Source organism: Schistocerca americana, chromosome X (genome assembly GCF_021461395.2).
Source record: "Schistocerca americana isolate TAMUIC-IGC-003095 chromosome X, iqSchAmer2.1, whole genome shotgun sequence".
Lineage (NCBI taxonomy): Eukaryota > Metazoa > Arthropoda > Insecta > Orthoptera > Acrididae > Schistocerca > Schistocerca americana.
The window spans coordinates 38501505-38527428 of NC_060130.1; positions in this window are offsets into that span (position 1 = coordinate 38501505).

The window sequence follows — 25924 nt, forward strand, 5'->3', positions numbered from 1 at the left end:
TGACTCTTCCGACTGTCTATGTTTTGAACGATTCCTGTGACATTACTCATTGATTCCGATGCTTCACTTCAGGTTTGCTGTATCCTTTGGACCTTCTAATTGGCGACGAAATGCAGAAATTGCTTCGGAATTAAATACAAACGGCACAATGCCTACTTAAGTACAAGAAGACTGACTCTTCTTACTGACTGCTTTGATCCATTCCTGTGACACTTGTTATCGATTCCGTGGCTTCACTTCAGGTTTACTGTATCCCTCTGACCTTTTTTTTGACGATGAAACACAGAAATTGCACCGGAATTAAATACAAGTGGCACAATGCCGACTTAAGTACAAGAAGACTGGCTCTTCCTACTGTCTATGCTTTGAACGATTCCAGTGACATTAATTATAGATTCCGATGCTTCACTTCAGGTTTACTGTATCCTATGGACCTTCTTATTGATGATGAAACACAGAAAATGCATCGGAATTAAATACAAAAGGCACAATGCCGACTTAAGTACAAGAAGACTGACTCTTCTTACTGTCTAAGTTTTGAACCAATCCTGTGACACTAATTATAGATTCCAATGCTTCACTTCAGGTTTACTGTATAACCTTGCACCATCTTATTGACGATGAAACACAGAAATTGCATCGGAATTAAGTACAAATGGCACAATTCCGACTTAAGTACAAGAAGACTAACCCTTCTTAATGTCTATGTTTTGAACCATTCCTGTGACACTAGTTATAGATTCTGATGCTTCACTTCAGGTTTACTGTATCCCTCTGACCTTCCTATTGACCATGATACACAGAAATAGCATCGGTATTAAATACAAAAGGCACAATGCCGACATAAGTACAAGAAGACTGACTCTTCGTACTGACTATGTTTTGAACCATTCCTTTGACACTAGTTATAGATTACGATGTATCACTTCAGGTTTACTGTATCCCTTGGACCTTCTTATCGACGACGAAACACATAAATTGCGTGGGAAAAAAATAGAAAAAGCACAATGCCGACTTAAGTACAAGATGACTGACTCTTCTTACTGACTATGTTTGGAACCATTCCTGTGACACTAGTTATAGATTCCGATGCCTCACTTCAGGATGTCTGTATTCCACTGACCTTCTTATTGACGATGAAACACAGATATTGCATCGGAATTAAATAGATAAGGCGCAATGCTGACTTAAGTACAAGAGGACAGACTCTTCTTACTGTCTATGTTTTGAACTATTCCAGTGACACTAGTTATAGATTCCGAAGCTTCACTTCAGGTTTACTGTATCCCTTGGACCTTCTTATCGACGATGAAACACAGAAATTGCATCGGAATTAAATAGAAAAGGCACAATGCCCACTTAAGTAGAAGAAGACTGACTCTTCTTTCAGTCTATGCTTTGAACCATTCCTGTGACGCTAGTTACAGATTCCGATGCTTCACTTCAGGGTTACTGTATATGTCTGACATTCTTATTGACGATGAAACACTGATATTCCATCGGAATTAAATAGAAAAGGTACAATGACGACTTAAGTACAAGAAGACTGACTCTTCCTACTGTCTATGTTTTGAACCATTCCTGTGACACTAGTTATAGATTCCGATGCTTCACTTCATGTTTACTGTATCCCTTGGACCTTCTTATTGACGATGAAACACAGAAATTGCATCGGAATTAAATACAAAAGGCACAATGCCGACATAACTACAAAAAGACTGACTCTTCCTACTGTCTATGTTTTTGAACGATTCCTGTGACATTAGATATAGATTCCTATGCTTCACTTCAGGTTTACTGTATCCCTCTGACCTTCTCATTGACAATAAAACACAGAAATTGCATCGGAATTAAATAGAAAAGGCACAATGCCGACTTAAGTACAAGCAGACTGACTCTTCTTTCTGTCTATGTTTTGAACCATTCCTGTGACGCTAGTTACAGATTCCGATGCTTCACTTCAGGGTTACTGTATCCCTCTGACATTCTTATTGACGATGAAACACTGATATTGCATCGGAATTAAATAGAAAAGGTACAATGCCGACTTAAGTACAAGAAGACTGACTCTTCCTACTGTCTATGTTTTGAACGATTCCTGTGACACTAGTTATAGATTCCGATGCTTCACTTCATGTTTACTGTATCCCTTGGACCTTCTTATTGACGATGAAACACAGAAATTGCATCAGAATGAAATACAAGAGGCACAATGCCGACTTAAGTACAAGAAGACTGACTCATCCTACCGTCTATGTTTTGAACGATTCCTGTGACATTAGTTATTGATTCCGATGCTTCACTTCAGGTTTACTGTATCCTTTGGACCTTCTAATTGGCGACGAAATGCTGAAATAGCTTCGGAATTAAATACAAAAGGCACAATGCCGACTTAAGTACAAGAAGACTGACTCTGCTTACTGACTGTTTTGAACCATTCCTGTGACACTTGTTATAGATTCCGTGGCTTCGTTTCAGGTTAACTGTATCCCTCTGACCTTCTTATTGACGATGAAACACAGAAATTGCATCGGAATTAAATACAAAAGGCACAATGCCGACTTAAGTACAAGAAGACTGACTCTTCCTACTGTCTATGTTTTGAACGATTCCTGTGACATTAATTATAGATTCCGATGCTTCACTTCAGGTTTACTGTATCCTATGGACCTTCTTATTGACGATGAAACACAGAAAATGCATCGGAATTAAATACAAAAAGCACAATGCCGACTTAAGTACAAGAAGACTGACTCTTCTTACTGTCTAAGTTTTGAACCAATCCTGTGACACTAGTTATAGATTTCGATGCTTCACTTCAGATTTACTGTATAACCTTGCACCTTCTTATTGACGATGAAACACAGATATTGCATCGGAATTAAGTACAAAAGGCACAATGCCGACTTAAGTACAAGAAGACTAACCCTTCTTAATGTCTATGTTTTGAACCATTCTTGTGACACTAGTTATAGATTCCGATGCTTCACTTCAGGTTTACTGTATCCCTCTGACCTTCTTATTGACCATGAAACACAGAAATAGCATCGGTATTAAATACAAAAGGCACAATGCCGACTTAAGTACAAGAAGACTGACTCTTCGTACTGACTATGTTTTGAACCATTCCTGTGACACTAGTTATACATTACGATGACTCACTTCAGGTTTACTGTATCCCTCTGACCTTGACGATGAAACACAGATATTGCATCGGAATTGAATAGATAAGGCACAATGCCGACTTAAGTACAAGAAGACTGACTCTTCTTACTGACTATGTTTTGAACCATTCCTGTGACACTAGTTATAAATTCCGATGTTTCACTTCAGGTTTACTGTATCCCTGTGACCTTTTTATTGACGACGAAACACAGAAATTGCATCGGAATTAATAGAAAAGGCAATATGCCGACTTAAGTACAAGAAGACTGACTCTTCTTACTGTCTATGTTTTGAACCATTCCTGTGACACTAGTTATAGATTCCGATGCTTCACTTCAGGTTTACTGTATCCCTGGGACCTTCTTATTGACGATGAAACACAGAAATTGCATCGGATTTACATAGAAAAGGCACAATGCCGACTTAAGTACAAGAAGACTGACTCTTATTTCTGTCTATGTTTTGAACCATTCCTGTGACGCTAGTTACAGATTCCGATGCTTCACTTCAGGGTTACTGTATCCCTCTGACATTCTTATTGACAATGAAACACAGAAATTGCATCGGAATTAAATACAAAAGGCACAATGCCGACTTAAGTACAAAAAGACTGACTCTTCCTACTGTCTATGTTTTGAACGATTCCTGTGACATTAGTTATAGAATCCGACGCTTCACTTCAGGTTTACTGTGTCCTTTGGACCTTCTTATTGGCGACGAAGTACAGAAATTGCATCGGAATTAAATACAAAAGGGACAATGCCGACTTATGTACAAGAAGACTGGCTCTTCTTACTGACTGTTTAGAACCATTCCTGTGACACTAGTTATAGATTCCGGTGCTTCACTTCATGTTTACTGTATCCTTTGGTCCTTCTTATTGGCGACGAAATACAGAAATAGCTTCGGAATTAAATACAAAAGGCACAATGCCGACTTAAGTACAAGATGACTGACTCTTCCTACTGTCTATGTTTTGAACGATTCCTGTGACATTAGTTATTGATTCCGATGCTTCACTTCAAGTTTACTGTATCCTTTGGACCTTCTAATTGGCGACGAAATGCAGAAATAGCTTCGGAAATAAATACAAAAGGCACAATGCCGACTTAAGTACAAGAAGACTGAGTCTTCTTACTGACTGTTTTGAACCATTCCTGTGACACTTGTTATAGATTCCGTGGCTTCACTTCAGGTTTACTGTATCCCTCTGACCTTCGTTTCGACGATGAAAGACAGAAATTGCATCGGAAATAAATACAAAAGGCACAATGCCGACTTAAGTACAAGAAGACTGACTCTTCGTACTGACTATGTTTTGAACCATTCCTGTGACACTAGTTATAGATTACGATGATTCACTTCAGGTTTACTGTATCCCTTGGATCCTTCTTATTGACGATGAAACACAGAAATTGCATCGGAAAAAAATAGAAAAGGCACAATGCTGACTTAAGTACAAGAAGACTGATTCTTCTTACTGACTATGTTTGGGACCATTAATGTGACACTAGTTATTAATTCCAATGTTTCACTTCAATTTTACTGTATCCCTGTGACCTTTTTATTGACGACGAAACACAGAAATTGCATCGGAATTAAATAGAAGAGGCACAATGCCGAATTAAGTACAAGAAGACTGACTCTTCCTACTGGCTATGTTTTGAACCATTCCTGTGACACTAGTTACGGATTCCGAAGCTTCACTTCAGGTTTACTGTATCCCTCTGACCTTCTTTTTGACGATGAAACACAGAAATTGCATCGGAATTAAATACAAAAGGCACAATGCCGACTTACGTACAAGAAGACTGACTCTTCTTACTGACTATGTTTTGAACCATTCCTGTGACGCTAGTTACAGATTCCGATGCTTTACTTCAGGTTTACTGTATCCCTTGGACCTTCTTATTGACGATGAAACACAGATATTGCATCGGAATTAAATATAAAAGGCACAATGCCGACTTAAGTACAAGAAGACTGACTCATCCTACTGTGTATGTTTTGAACGATTCCTGTGACATTAATTATTGATTCCGATGCTTCACTTCAGGTTCACTGTATCCTTTGGACCTTCTAATTGGCGACGAAATGCAGAAATAGCTTCGGAATTAAATACAAAAGGCACAATGCCGACTTAAGTACAAGAAGACTGACTCTGCTTACAGACTGTTTTGAACCATTCCTGTGACACTTGTTATAGATTCCGTGGCTTCACTTCAGGTTTACTGTATCCCTCTGACCTTCTTTTTGACGATGAAACACAGAAATTGCATCGGAATTAAATATAAAAGGCACAATGCCGACTTAAGTACAAGGAGACTGACTCTTCCTACTGTCTATGTTTTGAACGATTCCTGTGACAATAATTATAGATTCCGATGCTTCACTTCAGGTTTACTGTATCCTATGGACCTTCTTATTCACGATGAAACACAGAAAATGCATCGGAATTAAATACAAAAAGCACAATGACGACTTAAGTACAAGAAGACTGACTCTTCTTACTGTCTAAGTTTTGAACCAATCCTGTGACACTAGTTATAGATTTCGATGCTTCACTTCAGATTTACTGTATAACCTTGCACCTTCTTATTGACGATGAAACACAGATATTGCATCGGAATTATGTACAAAATGCACAATGCCGACTTAAGTACAAGAAGACTAACCCTTCTTAATGTCTATGTTTTGAACCGTTCCTGTGACACTAGTTATAGATTCCGTGGCTTCACTTCAGGTTTACTGTATCCCTCTGACCTTCTTTTTGACGATGAAACACAGAAATTTCATCGGACTTAAATACAAAAGGCACAATGCCGACTTAAGTACAAGAAGACTGACACTTCCTACTGTCTATGTTTTGAACGATTCCTGTGACATTAGTTATAGATTCCGACGCTTCACTTCAGGTTTACTGTGTCCTTTGGACCTTCTTATTGGCGACGAAGTACAGAAATTGCATCGGAATTAAATACAAAAGGGACAATGCCGACTTATGTACAAGAAGACTGACTCTTCTTACTGACTGTTTAGAACCATTCCTGTGACACTAGTTATAGATTCCGATGCTTCACTTCATGTTTACTGTATCCTTTGGTCCTTCTTATTGGCGACGAAATACAGAAATTGCATTGGAATTAAATACAAAGCTCACATTGCCGACATAAGTACAAGAAGGCTGACTCTTCTTACAGTCTATGATTTGAACCATTCCTGTGACACTAGTTATAGATTCCGATGCTTCACTTCGGGTTTACTGTATCTCTTGGACCTTCTTATTGACGATGAAACACAGAAAATGCATCGGAATTAAATACGAAAGGCACGATGCCGACTTAAGTACAAGAAGATTGACTCTTCTTACTGACTGCTTTGAACCATTCCTGTGACACTAGCTATAGATTCCGATGCTTCACTTCAGGTTTACTGTTTCCCTCGGACCTTCTTATTGACGATGAAACACAGAAATTGCATCGGAATTAAATACAAAAGGCACAATGCCGTCTTAAGTACAAGAAGACTGACTCTTCTTACTGTCTATGTTTTGACCTATTCCCGTGACACTAGTTATAGATTCCGATGCTTCACTTCAGGGTTACTGTATCCCTCTGACATTCTTATTGACGATGAGACACTGAAATTGCATCGGAAGTAAATAGAAAAGTTCCATTGCCGACTTAAGTACAATAAGACTGACTCTTCCTACTGTCAATGTTTTGAACGATTCCTGTGACATTAGTTATTGATTCCGATGCTTCACTTCAGGTTTACTGTATCCTTTGGACCTTCTAATTGGCGACGAAATGCAGAAATAGCTTCGGAATTAAATACAAAAGGCACAATGCCGACTTAAGTACAAGATGACTGACTCTTCTTACTGCCTGTTTTGAGCCATTCCTGTGACACTTGTTATAGATTCCGTGGCTTCACTTCAGGTTTACTGTATCCCTCTGACCTTCTTTTTGGCGACGAAACACAGATATTGCATCGGAATTAAATACAAAAGGCACAATGCCGACTTAAGTACAAGAAGACCGACTCTTCGTACTGACTATGTTTTGAACCATTCCTGTGACACTAGTTATAGATTACGATGATTCACTTCAGGCTTACTGTATCCCTTGGAACTTCTTATTGACGATGAAACACAGAAATTGCATCGGAAAAAAATAGAAAAGGCACAATGCCGACTTACGTACAACAAGACTGATTCTTCTTACTGACTATGTTTGGAACCATTCCTGTGACACTAGTTATAAACTCCGATGTTTCACTTCAGGTTTACTGTATCCCTCTGACCTTTTTATTGACGACGAAACACAGAAATTGCATCGGAATTAAATAGAAAGGCACAATGCCGACTTAAGTACAAGAAGACTGAGTCTTCCTGCTGGCTATGCTTTGAACCATTCCTGTGACACTAGTTACGGATTCCGATGCTTCACTTCAGGTTTACTGTATCCCTCTGACCTTCTTTTTGACGATGAAACACAGAAATTGCATCGGAATTAAATTCAAAAGGCACAATGCCGACTTAAGTACAAGAAGTCTGACACATCCTACTGTCTATGTTTTGAACGATTCCTGTGACATTAGTTATTGATTCCGATGCTTCACTTCAGGTTTACTGTATCCTTTGGACCTTCTAATTGGCGACGAAATGTAGAAATAGCTTCGGAATTAAATACAAAAGGCACAATGCCGACTTAAGTACAAGAAGACTGACTTAGCTTACTGACTGTTTTGAACCATTCCTGTGACACTTGTTATAGATTCCGTGGCTTCGTTTCAGGTTAACTGTATCCCTCTGACCTTCTTTTAGACGATGAAACACAGAAATTGCATCGGAATTAAATACAAAAGGCACAATGCCGACTTAAGTACAAGAAGATTGACTCTTCCTACTGTCTATGTTTTGAACGATTCCTGTGACATTAATTAAGGATTCCGATGCTTCACTTCAGGTTTACTGTATCCTATGGACCTTCTTATTGACGATGAAACACAGAAAATGCATCGGAATTAAATACAAAAAGCACAATGCCGACTTAAGTACAAGAAGACTGACTCTTCTTACTGTCTAAGTTTTGAACCAATCCTGTGACACTAGTTATAGTTTTCGATGCTTCACTTCAGATTTACTGTATAACCTTGCACCTTCTTATTGACGATGAAACACAGATATTGCATCGGAATTAAGTACAAAAGGCACAATGCCGACTTAAGTACAAGAAGACTAACCCTTCTTAATGTCTATGTTTTGAACCCTTCCTGTGACACTAGTTATAGATTCCGATGTTTCACTTCAGGTTTACTGTATCCCTCTGACCTTCTTATTCACCATGAAACACAGAAATAGCATCGGTATTAAATACAAAAGGCACAATGCCGACTTAAGTACAAGAAGACTGACTCTTATTTCTGTCTATGTTTTGAACCATTCCTGTGACGCTAGTTACAGATTCCGATGCTTCACTTCAGGGTTACTGTATCCCTCTGACATTCTTATTGACAATGGAACAGAGAAATTGCATCGGAATTAAATAGAAAAGGCACAATGCCGACTTAAGTTCAAGCAGACTGACTCTTCTTTCTGTCTATGTTTTGAACCATTCCTGTGACGCTAGTTACAGAATCCGATGCTTCACTTCAGGGTTACTGTATCCCTCTGACATTCTTATTGACGATGAAACACTGACATTGCGTCGGAATTAAATAGATAAGGTCCAATGTCGACTTAAGTACAATAAGACTGACTCATCCTACTGTCTATGTTTTGAACCATTCCTGTGACACTAGTTGCAGATTCCGAAGCTTCACTTCAGGTTTACTGTATCCCTTGGACGTTCTTATTGATGATGAAACACAGAAATTGCATCGGAATTTAATAGAAAAGGCACAATGCCGACTTAAGTACAAGAAGACTGACTCTTATTACTGACAATGTTTTGAACCATTCCTGTGACGCTAGTTACAGATTCCGATGCTTCACTTCAGGTTTACTGTATCCCTTGGACCTTCTTATAGACGATGAAACACAGATATTGCATCGGAATTAAATACAAAAGGCACAATGCCGACTTAAGTACAATAAGACTGACTCTCCCTACGAGCTATGTTATGAACCATTCCTCTGACACTAGTTACGGATTCCGATGCTTCACTTCAGGTGTACTGTATCCTTCTGACCTTCTTTTTGACGATGAAACACAGAAATTGCATCGGAATTAAATACAAAAGGCACAATGCTGACTTAAGTACAAGAAGACTGACTCTTCCTACTGTCTATGTTTTGAACGATTCCTGTGACATTAGTTATTGATTCCGATGCTTCACTTCAGGTTTACTGTATCCTTTGGACCTTCTAATTGGCAACGAAATGCAGAAATAGCTTCGGAATTAAATGCGAAAGGCACAATGCCGACATAAGTACAAGAAGACTGACTCTGCTTACTGACTGTTTTGAACCATTCCTGTGACACTAGTTACAGATTCCGATGCTTTACTTCAGGTTTACTGTATCCCTTGGACCTTCTTATTGACGATGAAACACAGATATTGCATCTGAATTAAATACAAAAGGCACAATGCCGACTTAAGTACAAGAAGACTGACTCTTACTACTGTCTATGTTTTGAACCACTCCTGTGTCACTAGTTACAGATTCCGATGCTTTACTTTAGGTTTACTGTATCCCTCTGTCCTTCTTTTTGACGATGAAACACAGAAATTGCATCGGAATTAAATACAAAAGGCACAATTCCGACTTGAGTACAAGAAGACTGACTCATCCTACTGTCTATGTTTTAAACGATTCCTGTGACATTAGTTATTGATTCCGATGCTTCACTTCAGGTTTACTGTATCCTTTGGACCTTCTAATTGGCAACGAAATGCAGAAATAGCTTCGGAATTAAATGCGAAAGGCACAATGCCGACATAAGTACAAGAAGACTGACTCTGCTTACTGACTGTTTTGAACCATTCCTGTGACACTTGTTATAGATTCCGTGGCTTCACTTCAGGTTTACTGTATCCCTTACGCCTTCTTATTTACGATGAAACACAGATATTGCATCGGAATTAAATACAAAATGCACAATGCCGACTTAAGTACAAGAAGACTGACCCTTCTTACTGTCTATGTTTAGAACGATTCCTGTGACGCTACTTATAGATTCCGATGCATCACTTCTGGTTTACTGTATCCTATGGACCTTCTTATTGACGATGAAACACAGAAATTGCATCGGAATTAAATAGAAAAGGCACAATGCCGACTTAAGTACAAGAAGACTGACTCTTCTTACTGACTATGTTTTGAACCATTCCTGTGACGCTAGTTACAGATTCCGATGCTTTACTTCAGGTTTACTGTATCCCTTGGACCTTCTTATTGACGATGAAACACAGATATTGCATCGGAATGAAATAGAAAAGGCACAATGCCGAATTAAGTACAAGAATACTGACTCTTCTTTCTGTCTATGCTTTGAACCATTCCTGTGACGCTAGTTACAGATTCCGATGCTTCACTTCAGGTTTACTGTATCCCTCTGACATTCTTAATGACGATGAAACACTGATATTGCATCGGAATTAAATAGAAAAGGTAAAATGCCGACTTAAGTACAAGAAGACTGACTCCTCCTACTGGCTATGCTTTGAACCATTCCTCTGACACTAGTTACGGATTCCGATGCTTCACTTCAGGTGTACTGTATCCTTCTGACCTTCTATTTGACGATGAAACACAGAAATTGCATCGGAATTAAATTCAAAAGGCACAATGCCGACTTAAGTACAAGAAGACTGACTCTTCCTACTGTCTATGTTTTGAACCATTCCTGTGACGCTAGTTACAGATTCCGATGCTTTACTTCAGGTTTACTGTATCCCTTGGACCTTCTTATTGACGATGAAACACAGATATTGCATCTGAATTAAATACAAAAGGCACAATGCCGACTTAAGTACAAGAAGACTGACTCTTAGTACTGACTATGATTTGAACCATTCCTGTGACACTAGTTATGGGTTACGATGATTCACTTCAGGTTTACTGTATCCCTTGGACCTTCTTATTGACGATGAAACACAGATTTTGCATCGGAATTAAATAGAAAAGGCACAATGCCGACTTAAGTACAAGAAGACTGACTCTTCTTACTGACTTTGTTTGGAACCATTCCTGTGACACTAGTTATAGATTCCGATGCCTCACCTCAGGTTTACTGTATCCGTCTGACCTTCTTATTGACGATGAAACACAGAAATTGCATCGGAATTAAATAGAAAAGGCACAATGCCGACTTAAGTACAAGAAGACTGACTCTTCTTACTGTCTATGTTTGAACCATTCCTGTGACTCTAGTTATGGATTCCGATGTTTCACTTCAGGTTTACTGTATCCCTTGGACCTTCTTATTGACGATGAAACACAGAAATTGCATCGGAATTAAATAGAAAAGGCACAATGCCGACTTAAGTACAAGAAGACTGACACTTCTTTCTGTCTATGTTTTGAACCATTCCTGTGACGCTAGTTACAGATTCCGATGCTTCACTTCAGGGTTACTGTATCCCTCTGACCTTTTTTTTGAGGATGAAACACAGAAATTGCACCGGAATTAAATAGAAAAGGAACAATGCCGACTTAAGTACAAGAAGACTGACTCTTCCTACTGTCTATGTTTTGAACGATTCCTGTGACATTATTTATAGATTCCGACGCTTCACTTCAGGTTTACTGTATCCTATGGACCTTCTTATTGACGATGAAACACAGAAATTGCATCGGAATTAAATAGAAAAGGCACAATGCCGACTTAAGTACAAGAAGACTGACTCTTCTTACTGACTATGTTTTGAACCATTCCTGTGACGCTAGTTACAGATTCCGATGCTTTACTTCAGGTTTACTGTATCCCTTGGACCTTCTTATTGACGATGAAACACAGATATTGCATCGGAATGAAATAGAAAAGGCACAATGCCGACTTAAGTACAAGAAGACTGACTCTTCTTTCTGTCTATGCTTTGAACCATTCCTGTGACGCTAGTTACAGATTCCGATGCTTCACTTCAGGTTTACTGTATCCCTCTGACATTCTTAATGACGATGAAACACTGATATTGCATCGGAATTAAATAGAAAAGGTACAATGCCGACTTAAGTACAAGAAGACTGACTCCTCCTACTGGCTATGCTTTGAACCATTCCTCTGACACTAGTTACGGATTCCGATGCTTCACTTCAGGTGTACTGTATCCTTCTGACCTTCTATTTGACGATGAAACACAGAAATTGCATCGGAATTAAATTCAAAAGGCACAATGCCGACTTAAGTACAAGAAGACTGACTCTTCCTACTGTCTATGTTTTGAACGATTCCTGTGACATTAGTTATTGATTCCGATGCTTCACTTCAGGTTTACTGTATCCTTTGGACCTTCTAATTGGCGACGAAATGCAGAAATAGCTTCGGAATTAAATACAAAAGGCACAATGCCGACTTAAGTACAAGAAGGCTGAGTCTTCTTACTGACTGTTTTGAACCATTCCTGTGACACTTGTTATAGATTCCGTGGCTTCACTTCAGGTTTACTGTATCCCTCTGACCTTCTTTTTGACCATGAAATACAGAAATTGCATCGGAATTAGATACAAAATTCACAATGCCGACTTAAGTACAAGAAGACTGACTCTTCGTACTGACCATGTTTTGAACCATTCCTGTGACAGTAGTTATAGATTACGATGATTCACTTCAGGTTTACTGTATCCCTTGGACCTTCTTATTGACGATGAAACACAGATATTGCAACGGAATTAAATAGAAAAGGCACAATGCCGACTTAAGTACAAGAAGACTGACTCTTCTTACTGACTATGTTTTGAACCATTCCTGTGACACTAGTTATAGATTCCGATGCTTCACTTCAGGTTTACTCAATCCCTCTGACCTTCTTATTGACGATGAAACACAGAAATTGCATCGGAAGTAAACAGAAAAGGCACAATGCTGACTTAAGTACAAGAAGACTGACTCTTCTTACTGTCTATGTTTTGAACCATTCCTGTGACACTAGTTATAGATTCCGATGCTTCACTTCAGGTTTACTGTATCCCTTGGACCTTCTTTTTGACGATGAAACACAGAAATTGCATCGGAATTAAATAGAAAATGCACAATGCCGACTTAAGTACAAGAAGACTGACACTTCTTTCTGTCTATGTTTTGAACCATTCCTGTGACGCTAGTTACAGATTCCAATGCTCCACTTCAGGGTTACTGTATCCCTCTGACATTCTTATTGACGATGAAACACTGAAATTGCATCGGAATCAAATAGAAAAGGCACAATGCCGACTTAAGTACAAGAAGACTGACTCTTCCTACTGTCTATGCTTTGAACCATTCCTGTGACACTAGTTATAGATTCCAATGCTTCACTTCAGGTTTAATGTATCCCTTGGACGATCTTATTGACGATGAAACACAGAAATTGCATCGGAATTAAATAGAAAAGGCACAATGCCGACTTAAGTACAAGAAGACTGACTCTTCTTACTGGCTATGTTTTGAACCATTCCTGTGACGCTAGTTACAGATTCCGATGCTTCACTTCAGGTTTACTGTATCCCTTGGACCTTCTTATTGACGATGAAACACAGATATTGCATCAGAATTAAATACAAAAGGCACAATGCCGACTTAAGTACAAGAAGACTGACTCTTACCACTGTCTGTGTTTTGAACCATTCCTGTGTCACTAGTTACAGATTCCGATGCTTCACTTCAGGTTTACTGTATCCTTTGGACCGTCTAATTGGCGTCGAAATGCAGAGAAAGCTTCGGAATTAAATACAAAAGGCACAATGCCGACTTAAGTACAAGAAGACTGACTCTTCTTACTGTCTGTTTTGAACCATTCCTGTGACACTTGTTATAGATTCCGTGGCTTCACTTCAGGTTTACTGTATCCCTCTGACCTTCTTATTGACCATGAGGCACATAAATAGCATCGGTATTAAATACAAATGGCACAATGCCGACTTAAGTACAAGAAGACTGACACTTCTTTCTGACTATGCTTTGAACCATTCCTGTGACACTAGTTATAGATTACGATGATTCACTACAGGTTTACTGTATCCCTCTGACCTTCTTATTGACGATCAATCACAGATATTGCCTCGGAATTAAATATATAAGGCACAATGCCGACTTAAGTACAAGAAGACTGACTCTTCTTACTGACTATGTTTTGAACCATTCCTGTGACACTAGTTATAGATTCCGATGTTTCACTTCAGGTTCACTGTATCCCTGTGACCTTCTTATTGACGACGAAACACAGAAATTGCATCGGAATTAAATAGAAAAGGCACAATGCCGACTTTAGTACAAGAAGACTGACTCTTCTTACTGTCTATGTTTTGAACCATTCCTGTGACACTAGTTATAGATTCCGATGCTTCACTTCATGATTACTGTATCGCTGGGACCTACTTATTGACGATGAAACACAGAAATTGCATCGGAATTACATAGAAAAGGCACAATGCCGACTTAAGTACAAGAAGACTGACTCTTCTCTCTGTCTATGATTTGAACCATTCCTGTGACGCTAGTTACATATTCCGATGCTTCACTTCAGGGTTACTGTATCCCTCTGACATTCTTATTGACGATGAAACACAGAAATTGCATCGGAATTAAACACAAAAGGCACAATGCCGACTTATGTATAAGATGACTGACTCTTCTTACTGACTGTTTTGAACCATTCCTGTGACACCAGTTATAGATTCCGATGCTTCACTTCAGGTTTACTGTATCCCTCTGACCTTCTTTTTGACGATGAAACACAGAAATTGCTTCGGAAGTAAATACAAAAGGCACAATGTCGACTTAAGTACAAAAAGACTGACTCTTCTTACTGTCTATGTTTTGAACCATTCCTGTGTCACTAGTTACAGATTCCGATGCTTCACTTCAGGGTTACTGTATCCCTCTGACATCCTTATTGACGATGAAACACTGAAATTGCATCGGAATTAAATAGAAAAGGTCCAATGCCGACTTAAGTACAAGAAGACTGACTCATCCTACTGTCTATATTTTGAACCATCCCTGTGACACTAGTTATAGATTCCGATGCTTCACTTCAAGATTACTGTATCCCTTGGACGTTCTTATTGATGATAAAACACAGAAATTGCATCGGAATTAAATGCAAAAGGCACAATGCCGACTTAAGTACAAGAAGACTGACTCTTCTTACTGACTACGTTTATAACCATTCCTGTGACGCTAGTTACAGATTCCGATGCTTCAATTCAGGTTTACTGTATCCCTTGGACCTTCTTATTGAGGATGAAACACAGATATTGCATCGGAATTAAATACAAAAGGCAAAATGCCGACTTATGTACAAGAAGACTGACTCTTACTACTGTCTATGTTTTGAACCATTCCTGTGTCACTAGTTACAGATTCCGATGCTTCACTTCAGGTTTACTGTATCCCTCTGACCTTCTTTTTGACGATGAAACACAGAAATTGCATCGGAATTAAATACAAAAGGCACAATGCCGACTTAAGTACAAGAAGACTTACTCTTCCTACTGTCTATGATTTGAACGATTCCTGTGACATTAGTTATTGATTCCGATGCTTCACTTTAGGTTTACTGTATCCTTGGGACCTTCTAATTGGCGACGAAGTGCAGAAATAGCTTCGGAATTAAATACAAATAGCACAATGCCGACTTACGTACAAGAAGACTGACTCTTCTTACTGTCTGTTTTGAACCAGTCCTGTGACACTTGTTATAGATTCCGCGGCTTCACTTCAGGTTTACTGTATCCCTCTGACCTTTTTTTTGACGATGAAACACAGAAATTGCATCGGAATTAAATACAAAAGGCACAATGCCGACTTAAGTACAAGAAGACTGACTCTTCCTACTGTCTATGTTTTGAACGATTCCTGTGACATTAATTATAGATTCCGATGCTTCACATCAGGTTTACTGTATCCTATGGACCTTCTTATTGACGATGAAACACAGAAAATGCATCGGAATTAAATATAAAACGCACAATGGCGACTTAAGTACAAGAAGACTGACTCTTCTTACTGTCTAAGTTTTGAACCAATCCTGTGACACTAGTTATTGATTCCGACGCTTCACTTCAGATTTACTGTATAACCTTGCTCCTTCTTATTGACGATGAAACACAGATAATGCATCGGAATTAAGTACAAAAGGCACAATGCCGACTTAAGTACAAGAAGACTAACCCTTCTTAATGTCTATGTCTTGAACCACTCCTGTGACACTAGTTATAGATTCCGATGCTTCACTACAGGTTTACTGTATCCCTCTGACCTTCCTATTGACCATGAAACACAGAAATAGCATCGGTATTAAATACGAAAGGCACAATGCCGACTTAAGTACTAGAAGACTGACTCTTAGTACTGACTATGTTTTGAACCATTCCTGTGACACTAGTTATAGATTACGATGATTCACTTCAGGTTTACTGTATCCCTTGGACCTTCTTATTGACGATGAAACACAGAAATTGCATGGGAAAAAAATAGAATAGGCACAATGCCGACTTAAGTACCAGAAGACTGACTCTTCTTACTGACTATGTTTGGAACCATTCCTGTGACACTAGTTATAGATTCCGATGCCTCACTTCAGGTTTTCTGTATCCCTCTGACATTCTTATTGACGATGAAACACAGATATTGCATCGGAATTAAATAGAAAAGGCACAATGCCGACTTAAGTACAAAAAGACTGACTCTTCCTACTGGCTATGTTTTGAACCATTCCTCTGACACTAGTTACGGATACCGATGCTTCACTTCAGGTGTACTGTATCCTTCTGACCTTCTTTTTGACGATGAAACACAGAAATTGCATCGGAATTAAATACAAAAGGCACAATGCCGACTTAAGTACAAGAAGACTGACTCTCCCTACTGTCAATGTTTTGATCGATTCCTGTGACATTAGTTATTGATTCCGATGCTACACTTCAGGTTTACTGTATCCTTTGGACCTTCTAATTGGCGACGAAATGCAGAAATAGCTTCGGAATTAAATACAAAAGGCACAATGCCGACTTAAGTACAAGAAGACTGACACTACTTACTGACTGTTTTGAACTATTCCTGTGACACTTGTTATAGATTCCATGGCTTCACTTCAGGTTTACTGTATCCCTCTGATCTTCTTTTTGACGATGAAACACAGAAATTGCATTGGAATTAAATACAAATGGCACAATGCTGACTTAAGTACAAGAAGACTGACTCTTCGCACTGACTATGTTTTGAACCATTCCTGTGACACTAGTTATAGATTACGATGATTCACTTCTGGTTTACTGTATCCCTTGGACCTTCTTATTGACGATGAAATACAGAAATTGCATCGGAAAAAATAGAAAAGGCACAATGCCGACTTAAGTACAAGAAGACTGATTCTTCTTACTGACTATGCTTGGAACCATTCCTGTGACACTAGTTATAAATTCCGATGCTTCACTTCAGGTTTACTGTATCCCTCTGACCTTCTTTTTGACGATGAAAGACAGAAATTGCATCGGAATTAAATACAAAAGGCACAATGCCGACTTAAGTACAAGAAGACGGACTCTTCTTACTGACTATGTTTTGAACCATTCCTGTGTCACTAGATACAGATTCCGATGCTTCACTTCAGGTTTTCTGTATCCCTCTGACCTTCGTTTTGACGATGAAACACAGAAATTGCATCGGAATTAAATACAAAAGGCACAATGCTCACTTAAGTACATGAAGACTGACTCTTCCTACTGTCTATGTTTTGAACGATTCCTGTGACATTAGTTATTGATTCCGATGCTTCACTTCAGGTTTACTGGATCCTTTGGACCTTCTAATTGGCGACGAAATGCAGAAATAGCTTCGGATTTAAATACAAAAGGCACAATGCCGACTTAAGTACAAGAAGACTGACTCTTCTTACTGACTCCTTTGAACCATTCCTGTGACACTTGTTATAGATTCCGTGGCTTCACTTCAGGTTTACTGTATCCCTCTGACCTTCTTATTGACCATGAAACACAGAAATAGCATCGGTATTAAGTACAAAAGGCACAATGCCGACTTAAGTACAAGTAGACTGGCTCTTCGTACTGACTATGCTTTGAACCATTCCTGTGACACTAGTTATATATTACGATGATTCACTTCAGGTTTACTGTATCCCTCTGACCTTCTTATTGACGATGAAACACAGATATTGCATCGGAATTAAATAGATAAGGTACAATGCCGACTTAAGTACAAGAAGACTGACTCTTCTTACTGACTATGTTTTGAACCATTCCTGTGACACTAGTTATAAATTCCGATGTTTCACTTCAGGTTTACTGTATCCCTGTGACCTTTTTATTGACGACGAAACACAGAAATTGCATCGGAATTAATAGAAAAGGCACAATGCCGACTTAAGTACAAGAAGACTGACTCTTCTTACTGTCTATGTTTTGAACCATTCCTGTGACACTAGTTATAGATTCCGATGCTTCACTTCAGGTTTACTGTATCCCTGGGACCTTCTTATTGACGATGAAACACAGACATTGCATCGGAATTACATAGAAAAGGCACAATGCCGACTTAAGTGCAAGAAGACTGACTCTTCTTTCTGTCTATGTTTTGAACCATTCCTGTGACGCTAGTTACAGATTCCGATGCTTCACTTCAGGGTTACTGTATCCCTCTGACATTCTTATTGACGATGAAACAGAGAAATTGCATCGGAAATAAATACAAAAGGCACAATGCCGACTTAAGTACAAAAAGACTGACTCTTCCTACTGTCTATGCTTTGAATCATTCCTGTGACACTAGTTATAGTTGCCGACTCTTCACTTCAGGTTTACTGCATACCTCTGACCTTCTTATTGTTGATGAAACATAGAAATTGCACCGGAAATAAATACAAAAGGCACAACGCCGACTTAAGTACAAGAAAACTGACTCTTCTTACTGTCTATGATTTGATCCACTCCTGTGACACTAGTTGTGGATTCCGATGTTTCACTTCAGGTTTACTGTATCCTTTGGACCTTCTTGTTGGCGACGAAGTTCAGAAATTGCAACGGAATTAAATACAAAATGCACAATGCCGACCTAAGTACAAGAAAACTGACTCTTCTTTACTGTCTATGTTTTCAACCATTTCTGTGACACTAGTTATATATTCCGATGCTTCACTTCTAGTTTACTGTATCCCTCTGACCTTCATATTGACGATGAAACACAGAAATTGCATCGGAGTTAAATACAAACGGAACAATGCCGACTTAAGTGCAAGAAAACTGACTCTTCTTACAGTCTATGCTTTGAACCATTCCTGTGACACTAGTTACAGATTCCGATGCTTCATTTCAAGTTTACTGTATTCCTCTGACCCTCTTAGTGACGATGAAAGACAGAAATTGCATCGGAATTAAATACAAAAGGCACAATGCCGACATAAGTACAAGAAAACTGACTCTTCTTACTGTCTATGTTTTGAACTATTCCTGTGACACTAGTTATAAATTCCGATGCATAACTTCAGGTTTACTGTATCCCTCTGACCGTCTTATTGACGATGAAACACAGAAATTGCATCGGAATTAAATACAAAAGGCACATTGCCGACTTAAGTACAAGGAAACTGACTCTTCTTACTGTCTATATTTTGAACTATTCATGTGAGACTAGTAATAGATTCCGATGCTTCACTTCAGGTTTACTGTATCCCTCTGACCTTCTTATTGACGATGAAACACAGAAATTGCATCGGAATTAAATACAAATGGCACAATGCCGACTTAAGTACAAGAAAACTGACTCTTCTTACTGTCTGTGTTTTGAACCATTCCTGTGACACCAGTTATAGATTCCGTTGCTTCGCATCCGGTTTACTGTATCCCTCTGTCCTTCTTATTGACGAGGAAACACAGAAATTGCATCGAAATTAAATACAAAAGGCACAATGCCGACTTAAGTACAAGAAAACTGACTCTCCTTACTGTCTATGTTTTGAACCATTCCAGTCACAATAGTTATAGATTCCGATGCTTCACTTCAGGTTTACTCTATCCCTCTGACCTTCTTATTGACGATGAAACACAGATATTCCATCGGAATTAAATACAAAAAGCACAATGCCGACTTAAGTACAAGAAAACTGACTCTTCTCACTGTCTAAGTTTTGAACCATTCCTGTGACACTAGATATAGTTTCCGATGCTTCACTTCAGCTTTACTGTATCCCTCTGACCTTCTTATTGAAGATGAAACACAGAGATAGCATCGGAATTAAATACAAATGGCACAATGCCGACTTAAGTACAAGATAACTGACTCTTCTTACTGTCTATGTGTTGAACCATTCATGTGACACCAGTTATAGATTCCGATGCTCCACTTCATTTTTACTGTATCCCTCTGACCTTCTTATTGACGACGAAACACAGAAATTGCATCGGAATTAAATGCAAAATGCACAATGCCGACTTAAGTACAAGAAAACTGACTCTTCTTTACTGTATATTTTTTAACCATTCCTGTGACACTAGTTATATATTCCGATGCTTCACTTCTGGTTTACTGTATCCCTCTGACCTTCATATTGACGATGAAACACAGAAATTGCATCGGAGTTAAATACAAAAGGAACAAAGGCGACTTAAGTACAAGAAAACTGACTTTTCTTACAGTCTATGCTTTGAACCATTCCTGTGACACAAGTTATAGATTCCGATGCTTCACTTCAGGTTTACTGTATCCCTCTGACCTTCTTATTGACGATGAAACACAGATATTGCGTCGGAACTAAATACAAATGGCACAATGACGACTTAAGTACAAGAAAACTGACTCTTCTTACTGTCTATGTTTTGAACCATTCCTGTGACACCAGTTATAGATTCCGATGCTTCACTTCATTTTTACTGTATCCCTCTGACCTTCTTATTGACGATGAAACACAGATATTGCATCGGAATTAAATACAAAAGGCTCAATGCCGACTTAAGTACAAAAAGACTGACTCTTCCTACTGGCTATGTTTTGAACCATTCCTGTGACACTAGTTACGGATTCCGATACTTCACTTCAGGTTTACTGTATCCCTCCGACCTTTTTTTTGACGAAGAAACACAGAAATTGCATCGGAATAAAATACAAAAGGCACAATGCCGACTTAAGTACAAGAAGACTGACTCTTCTTACTGACTATGTTTTGAACCATTCCTGTGACGCTAGTTGCAGATTCCGATGCTTTACTTCAGGTTTCTGTATCCCTTGGACCTTCTTATTGACGATGAAACACAGATATTGCATCGGAATTAAATACAAAAGGCACAATGCCGACTTAAGTACAAGAAGACTGACTCTTACTACTGGCTATGATTTGAACCATTCCTGTGTCACTAGTTACAGATTCCGATGCTTCACTTCAGGTTTACTGTATCCCTCTGACCTTCTTTTTGACGATGAAACACAGAAATTGCATCGGAATGAAATACAAAAGGCACAATGCCGACTTAAGTACAAGAAGACTGACTCTTCCGACTGTCTATGTTTTGAACGATTCCTGTGACATTACTCATTGATTCCGATGCTTCACTTCAGGTTTGCTGTATCCTTTGGACCTTCTAATTGGCGACGAAATGCAGAAATTGCTTCGGAATTAAATACAAACGGCACAATGCCTACTTAAGTACAAGAAGACTGACTCTTTTTACTGACTGCTTTGAACCATTCCTGTGACACTTGTTATCGATTCCGTGGCTTCACTTCAGGTTTACTGTATCCCTCTGACCTTTTTTTTGACGATGAAACACAGAAATTGCACCGGAATTAAATACAAGTGGCACAATGCCGACTTAAGTACAAGAAGACTGGCTCTTCCTACTGTCTATGCTTTGAACGATTCCAGTGACATTAATTATAGATTCCGATGCTTCACTTCAGGTTTACTGTATCCTATGGACCTTCTTATTGACGATGAAACACAGAAAATGCATCGGAATTAAATACAAAAGGCACAATGCCGACTTAAGTACAAGAAGACTAACCCTTCTTAATGTCTATGTTTTGAACCATTCCTGTGACACTAGTTATAGATTCCGATGCTTCACTTCAGGTATACTGTATCCCTCTGACCTTCCTATTGACCATGATACACAGAAATAGCATCGGTATTAAATACAAAAGGCACAATGCCGACTTAAGTACAAGAAGACTGACTCCTCGTACTGACTATGTTTTGAACCATTCCTTTGACACTAGTTATAGATTACGATGTATCACTTCAGGTTTACTGTATCCCTCTGACCTTCCTATTGACCATGATACACAGAAATAGCATCGGTATTAAATACAAAAGGCACAATGCCGACTTAAGTACAAGAAGACTGACTCTTCGTACTGACTATGTTTTGAACCATTCCTTTGACACTAGTTATAGATTACCATGTATCACTTCAGGTTTACTGTATTCCTTGGACCTTCTTATCGACGACGAAACACATAAATTGCGTGGGAAAAAAATAGAAAAGGCACAATGCCGACTTAAGTACAAGATGACTGACTCTTCTTACTGACTATGTTTGGAACCATTCCTGTGACACTAGTTATAGATTCCGATGCCTCACTTCAGGATGTCTGTATTCCACTGACCTTCTTATTGACGATGAAACACAGATATTGCATCGGAATTAAATAGATAAGGCGCAATGCTGACTTAAGTACAAGAGGACTGACTCTTCTTACTGTCTATGTTTTGAACTATTCCAGTGACACTAGTTATAGATTCCGAAGCTTCACTTCAGGTTTACTGTATCCCTTGGACCTTCTTATCGACGATGAAACACAGAAATTGCATCGGAATTAAATAGAAAAGGCACAATGCCCACTTAAGTAGAAGAAGACTGACTCTTCTTTCAGTCTATGCTTTGAACCATTCCTGTGACGCTAGTTACAGATTCCGATGCTTCCCTTCAGGGTTACTGTACATGTCTGACATTCTTATTGACGATGAAACACTGATATTGCATCGGAATTAAATAGAAAAGGTACAATGACGACTTAAGTACAAGAAGACTGACTCTTCCTACTGTCTATGTTTTGAACCATTCCTGTGACACTAGTTATAGATTCCGATGCTTCACTTCATGTTTACTGTATCCCTTGGACCTTCTTATTGACGATGAAACACAGAAATTGCATCGGAATTAAATACAAAAGGCACAATGCCGACATAACTACAAAAAGACTGACTCTTCCTACTGTCTATGTTTTTGAACGATTCCTGTGACATTAGATATAGATTCCTATGCTTCACTTCAGGTTTACTGTATCCCTCTGACCTTCTCATTGACAATAAAACACAGAAATTGCATCGGAATTAAATAGAAAAGGCACAATGCCGACTTAAGTACAAGCAGACTGACTCTTCTTTCTGTCTATGTTTTGAACCATTCCTGTGACGCTAGTTACAGATTCCGATGCTTCACTTCAGGGTTACTGTATCCCTCTGACATTCTTATTGACGATGAAACACTGATATTGCATCGGAATTAAATAGAAAAGGTACAATGCCGACTTAAGTACAAGAAGACTGACTCTTCCTACTGTCTATGTTTTGAACGATTCCTGTGACACTAGTTATAGATTCCGATGCTTCACTTCATGTTTACTGTATCCCTTGGACCTTCTTATTGACGATGAAACACAGAAATTGCATCAGAATCAAATACAAGAGGCACAATGCCGACTTAAGTACAAGAAGACTGACTCATCCTACTGTCTATGTTTTGAACGATTCCTGTGACATTAGTTATTGATTCCGATGCTTCACTTCAGGTTTACTGTATCCTTTGGACCTTCTAATTGGCGACGAAATGCTGAAATAGCTTCGGAATTAAATACAAAAGGCACAATGCCGACTTAAGTACAAGAAGACTGACTCTGCTTACTGACTGTTTTGAACCATTCCTGTGACACTTGTTATAGATTCCGTGGCTTCGTTTCAGGTTAACTGTATCCCTCTGACCTTCTTATTGACGATGAAACACAGAAATTGCATCGGAATTAAATACAAAAGGCACAATGCCGACTTAAGTACAAGAAGACTGACTCTTCCTACTGTCTATGTTTTGAACGATTCCTGTGACATTAATTATAGATTCCGATGCATCACTTCAGGTTTACTGTATCCTATGGACCTTCTTATTGACGATGAAACACAGAAAATGCATCGGAATTAAATACAAAAAGCACAATGCCGACTTAAGTACAAGAAGACTGACTCTTCTTACTGTCTAAGTTTTGAACCAATCCTGTGACACTAGTTATAGATTTCGATGCTTCACTTCAGATTTACTGTATAACCTTGCACCTTCTTATTGACGATGAAACACAGATATTGCATCGGAATTAAGTACAAAAGGCACAATGCCGACTTAAGTACAAGAAGACTAACCCTTCTTAATGTCTATGTTTTGAACCATTCTTGTGACACTAGTTATAGATTCCGATGCTTCACTTCAGGTTTACTGTATCCCTCTGACCTTCCTATTGACCATGAAACACAGAAATAGCATCGGTATTAAATACAAAAGGCACAATGCCGACTTAAGTACAAGAAGACTGACTCTTCGTACTGACTATGTTTTGAACCATTCCTGTGACACTAGTTATACATTACGATGACTCACTTCAGGTTTACTGTATCCCTCTGACCTTGACGATGAAACACAGATATTGCATCGGAATTGAATAGATAAGGCACAATGCCGACTTAAGTACAAGAAGACTGACTCTTCTTACTGACTATGTTTTGAACCATTCCTGTGACACTAGTTATAAAATCCGATGTTTCACTTCAGGTTTACTGTATCCCTCTGACCTTTTTTTTGACGATGAAACACAGAAATTGCACCGGAATTAAATACAAAAGGCACAATGCCGACTTAAGTACAAGAAGACTGACTCTTCCTACTGTCTATGTTTTGAACGATTCCTGTGACATTAATTATAGATTCCGATGCTTCACATCAGGTTTACTGTATCCTATGGACCTTCTTATTGACGATGAAACACAGAAAATGCATCGGAATTAAATATAAAACGCACAATGGCGACTTAAGTACAAGAAGACTGACTCTTCTTACTGTCTAAGTTTTGAACCAATCCTGTGTCACTAGTTATTGATTCCGACGCTTCACTTCAGATTTACTGTATAACCTTGCTCCTTCTTATTGACGATGAAACACAGATAATGCATCGGAATTAAGTACAAAAGGCACAATGCCGACTTAAGTACAAGAAGACTAACCCTTCTTAATGTCTATGTCTTGAACCACTCCTGTGACACTAGTTATAGATTCCGATGCTTCACTACAGGTTTACTGTATCCCTCTGACCTTCCTATTGACCATGAAACACAGAAATAGCATCGGTATTAAATACGAAAGGCACAATGCCGACTTAAGTACTAGAAGACTGACTCTTAGTACTGACTATGTTTTGAACCATTCCTGTGACACTAGTTATAGATTACGATGATTCACTTCAGGTTTACTGTATCCCTTGGACCTTCTTATTGACGATGAAACACAGAAATTGCATGGGAAAAAAATAGAATAGGCACAATGCCGACTTAAGTACCAGAA